Genomic DNA, 5,436 nt, shown 5'->3' with positions numbered 1-5,436 from the left:
CTTGGCCTTTTTTCCTTTGCAGTTCCTAGTAGTCTTTATTCTGTATGTCTTCTGTTTTGATTATTATATGGAGAAAGGACTTTTATTTGGTTCAATCTATTTGGTGTTCTGTAAGCTTCTTGTACCATCATAGGCATATCCTTCTTCAGGTTGGGAAAGTTTTCTTCTATAATTTGTTGAATATATTTTCTGTGCCTTTGATCTAGAGTTCTTCTTCTACACCTATCATTCTTAGGTTGTCCCAGATTTCCTGGATGTTTTGTGTTAAGAATTTGTTGGATTTATCAGTTTTTTTTAATTGATGAATCGATTTTCTCTATAGTATCTTCAACATTTAAAATTCTCTTTCCAACTCTTGCAATCTGCTGTTATGCTTGCATCTGTAGTTCCTGTTCGTTTACTCAGATTTTCCATTTCTAGAACTCCCTTGGTTTGTGTTTTATGTATTACCTTTATTTCAGTTTTCAAGTTTTGAACTGCTTCCTTCACTTGTATGATTGTTTTTTAATTGGTTTTCTTGAGTTTCTTTAAGAGTTTTATGATTTCTTCCTATTTTTTGTTTGTTTTTTCCTCCATTTCTTGAAGGGAATTTTTCATTTCCTTTTAAGGTTATAATAAAGTTATAGTTAAGATTATTTTCTTATGATTGTTCTGGGTTAGTGTGATCAGGTCTTCCAGTTGTATGACAACTGGGTTCTGGCATTACCATGTTGCTTTTTTAGGTTGTTGAATGAATTTTTGCATTGGCGCCTACCCACCTCTTTCTCCCATTGATGCTGGCAGTGCAATCTTTGCAGTTGTTGTCTGTGTCTTAGGGAGCTGCTCTTATCCTACGCTTATAGTCACTGTCTGTATTTCAGGGAGTCACTGAGGTCTCTCTTGGTTTGCTCTGTGCAGTTGCAGCCTGTGCTTCAGAGCTCCTCTGAGGCCGCAGGGATGGGTGGGTTTGGAGGCAGAGTGGGTCTTGAAACTTACAAAGTCTGATTAATGTTGGGGTGGTGTTGGAGTAGCCTACCTGTAGGGCGCTTGCCTGCTAACTGGGTAGTGAAGCTGAGGCAGGTGGGGGAGGGGCCCAGGGTTTTGTCCCAGTACTGAGGGCCTAGAGTGTGGGGTGCCCAGCTGGCTGGCTGACTACTCACCTCTTGGTCTACTGTGTGTAGTTGCAGCCTGTGGTTCAGAACTCTCCTGAGACCACAGGGGATGGGTGGGTTTGGGAGCAGAGTGGGTCTTGTATCCTATATTATAATCCAAATAAAGCCCAACCTCTGCTAAAAGACATACTTCCTTCAGCAAGGTCACACTTCATAAGCCTCTCCCCAAAAGGCCAACTGGAGAAAATATGAGGGACATCTCACTCAAACCACAGTAACCAAGAGGGTTTCATCCCAGAAAGGCAATGTTGGCACAGATACGTGAATCAACAAAGTTAAGGACTAGAGACATGGCTGACTGGTTAAGAGCACTGGCTGTTCTTCCAGAGGATCTGGATTTGATTCCCAGCACCCAAAAGATGGCTCACAACTGACTGTAATTCTAGTTCTAGGGAATGTGGTGCCATTTTTCTGGGCTCCCCCAGCACTATGCATTACAGAGACATGTATGCAGGCAAAACACCATTATACATACAATAAAATCTTTTTTAAAAAAACAAAAAACAAAAAAAGCAGCCAGCAGTGATGGTTCACTACATTAATCATAGTACTCAGGAGGCAGAGGCAACAGATCTCAGCAAGTTGGAGGCTTAGTCTATATAATGAGTTCTAGAACAGCCAGGACTTTGTAGATAAACTTTATCTCAAAAGAAAAGTAAAGAACATAAGGAAGGAAGAAAAGAAGGAAGGAAGAGAAACAAAGAAAGACCAAAAGAAAAATAAAAGAAAAAAAGAAATGTAACACCCCATTTAAATAAACTTAAGAAGTGAAACTGCAGTTTTCAATTGATGACTGAAAAGACATTTGACAAGTTTAACATGTCTTCATAAAGTCTTGAAGACCTTAATTATAGATGGAACATATCTCTAAATAAGGGAGACTATAAATAAGACAACAATAGGCCACAATATATTAAACAGAAAAAACAGCATAACCTCTAAAATCAGGAATAAAGCTAGGGTGCCCACTGACCTCTCTCTGGTACATTATAGTGGTAGAAGTCATAACTATGGCAATTAGACATGAGAAAAGCATAACAGAGATAGAAAGAGGAAAGGGAGAAGCCAAACAATCCCTAGCTGCAAGGGATAGCCTTCTTTAAAGACCATATAAAGTCTACAAAAAATACTTGAACCTAATAAACACAGAAAAGTTGCTGGATACAAAATCAATATTAAAGAAAAAACAGACTTCAAATATACTGAAAATATATTTGAAAAAATATACTCTGAGAGAAAAGAGGTGAGAAAAAATATCCCATTCAAATTAACTCAAAAAAATTATTTAGGAATATATCTACCCAAAGAAGAGAAAGTCTCTACAATGAAAATGCTGAGACATTGAACAAGAAAGCCATAGAAGATACTGTGTGATAAAAAGCACTTTCATGCTCTGAGGTTGGCACAACTAATACTGTGAGAATGGCTACATTGCCAAAATTAATTGACAGTTCCATGAGGTGACTATACAAATTTTGACATTGCTTGACAGTGTTGGTGTACACCTTTAATCCCAGCAAGTGGATCTCTGAGTTCAAGTCCAACCTAGTCCAAAGAGCAAGTTCCAGGACAGCCAGGACACAGAGAAACACTGTCTCATGAAACAAAACACGAAAAACGATTCAAACTCACAAAGTGAGATCCAGGACAGCCAAGAATATAAAAGGAAATCCTGTATCAAAAGAAAACAATAAAAAACAAAAATTTTTTTGAAAAATTGGTTTAAAAAAGTTCTCTAGTTCCTCATGAAAACCCAACACACCGATGATGTGTGTTCATATTTCACCGAGAAGACACACAAAGTAGCCTAGAAGCAAGAAAACATGACAAGGGTTTACGGTGTGCTGGGGCAATTAGGGTTGGGTTTAGAATCAGGGTAACAGATGCGGGTCAACAATAGGAAATCAGATTACAAAGCTGGGGTGCTGCCTGTAGCCAGAATCCCTAGAAGCAGTGGAATGGGAAGCACCTTTGTATCTATCTGTGTCGAGTAGTACACATGAGAGGAGGCAGGAAGCCTAGGAGACTTTTGGGAAAGCCTTGTGTGAGGAGAAAACTCAGGCAAGGGGACCCCAGGAGTGACCTCACTTCCTTAACAATGACATAACAAAGCAGAACCTTCAAACCACTGAGTCAACTGCTTAGAGTCAGCCCAGCAGGCTCACTTGTCTTCAGACAGGAGACCAAATAGGATGCCGTGCTGTTGATTTCGGGTTTGTGGAAGCTGAGACCACAAGACCAAGAAAAGTGGAGGCCACGGTGGAGACCGTGGAGGTGCCTGGAGACGCCTGGTTCACTCTTGGATCCAGCGTCTCTGGCCAAAATGAAACAAAATTGAGTCAGGGCAGCCAGAGCCAGGACCATGAAGACCAGGTAAACCACTCTGAAATCTCAATTTTCCCAAATTTCACTCTTGGCGTTTGGCAATGTAAAGGTTCTGGGAATTGTGGAATGATACTAACCAACCATCACATTGCAGTACTGTGCCGGTTTGAACTACCCACCCAAATCTCTCCTCAGCTTGAAAAGTGGTCAGCCCCAGAGGACCCTAAGGACACTGGCCAAGAGGACCCGAAGGAGTTAACCCCAGAAGAAACGAAGGAATCCAGATGAGAGAAAATGAAGGAGTCAAGTCCAGGGGAACCAAAGGAGTCTTCCTCAGAAGACCCTAAGGAGTCCTCTCAAGAGGACTTAAGGAGTCCTCCATAGGGGACCTGAGGGAGTCCTCCCCACCAGACCCTCAGCCCTGCTCATTGTATTCATATGTATAAGGGCTCAATATCTTCCCCCTTGCAGTATCACATGCACTGAGTCTTGGGAGGGGTGGCAAAGGAAGTTCATTTTACTAAGTGTCCTGTCTGTCCCTTTCCACCAGTACCATCTGTACCCTCCTGGACATATGGATTGACGAGATCCCTAAGGACTTTTCCAAGACATCAGACATGTCCGTTTTGAAGAGGGTGAGGACCTACGTAATTTTGCACATGCCCTGGTCAGGTCATCTTGTCCATGTTCACGAGCTTCATACTAAGTTACAGGCAGATGTGGCAAGTGATTCAGAGGATAGCCAACGAGAAGGACCCAGTTAGGTGCTTGACACTCGGGGAGGAGGTCTCAGGACCTGGAATGATTGGGGGATCCTTTAGAGGCTCCTCTTTGCAGGAGCAGTAGTCACTTGACCCTTGCCTGAGCACATGACCTTGTGGAGGATAGGATGTGGGAATCCAGGCAGTCATGGTCTCCCCTATGTTTGGAAAGGCTGAGAAGGAGGTCTCACTGTGGGCATGTTGTGGTCTCCTGTTTCTCCACTGCCACATCCCCTTCTAGAGATGCTCGCATTAGCACCACATCTCTCTTCATCCTTAGATCCGGAGAGCTACAAGCTGAGCTGCATATCCAGATCTGGAGGTCAAGTCTGTTAACCAGCAACGAAGACAGCTACTCTCAAGCCAGAACCAGCCAGAACCAGAGCAGCCGGAGAGAAGAGAACCCAACAAGGTTCTGTGACACGTGTGCAGCTGGAGCTGCAGCCCTGGATGCTCCGCTTGCTCCACCTCTTACCCTGTCAGCAGACACAGGGCAACTTCTATGGGGGTCTAACTCCCCAGGGAATGGGCCCGCCCCCTTCTCCTCTCCGTGTCCCTCATCTATCTGCTCTGCAGACAGCATCAGTTCTGTTGTTTCCACAGAATAACCCCCTGATTTCAACCCAGCAGCCTTCCCAGACCCACAGTAAGCCTTCCCTCCCCCAAGTAATAGCCTTTTGAGTCTTTGGATGCTTTCAATGTTGTATTAGTTTAAATATTGGTTTGAATAAATGGTTCCTCTTTGTTCTTCATTGTGTAAATTGTGGTTAGACATGGGAAAGGCACAACAGGGATAGAAATGAACAGGATGAAGACAAACCATCCCTATTTGCAGGTGACAAGCTTCTTGACTTACAAGTCTATATAAAGGCTACTAGGAAATCCTTGGACCTAACAAATATAGGAAAGATGAAGGATACAAAATCAATGTTAAAAACAAACAAACAGACTTAAATGTATTAGAAAATGCTATGAGAGAAAGAGGTTGAATAAAATATCCCATTTAAATCTACACCAAAATATTAATTTAGGAATATATCTACCCAAGGAAGAGAAAGTCTCTAGAATGAGAATGTTAAGACATTGAACAAGAAAGCCATGGAAGATACAGTGTGATGAAAAGCCCTTCTATGCTCTAGGGTTGACACAACTAATACTGTGGAATGGCTACACTGCCAAAATTATTTTACAGTTTCATG

The 5,436-nt window shown here is 42.3% G+C and overlaps 1 long non-coding RNA gene across 1 annotated transcript; it reads left to right on the top strand.

The window, feature by feature from the left end:
- Positions 1-3,275: 3,275 nt before the first annotated feature.
- On the top strand, positions 3,276-4,984 carry LOC148118486 (uncharacterized). Its single transcript, XR_015735960.1, has 3 exons — positions 3,276-3,524; positions 3,672-4,111; positions 4,518-4,984. It is a non-coding gene; the product is annotated as an uncharacterized LOC148118486 (long non-coding RNA).
- The last annotated feature ends 452 nt before the right edge of the window (positions 4,985-5,436 follow it).

Source organism: Myodes glareolus, chromosome 22 (assembly GCF_982192425.1).
Source record: "Myodes glareolus chromosome 22, mMyoGla1.1, whole genome shotgun sequence".
NCBI lineage: Eukaryota > Metazoa > Chordata > Mammalia > Rodentia > Cricetidae > Myodes > Myodes glareolus.
The sequence above is the reverse complement of the archived record's forward strand: the minus strand, read 5'-3'. Positions and strand labels throughout refer to the sequence as shown.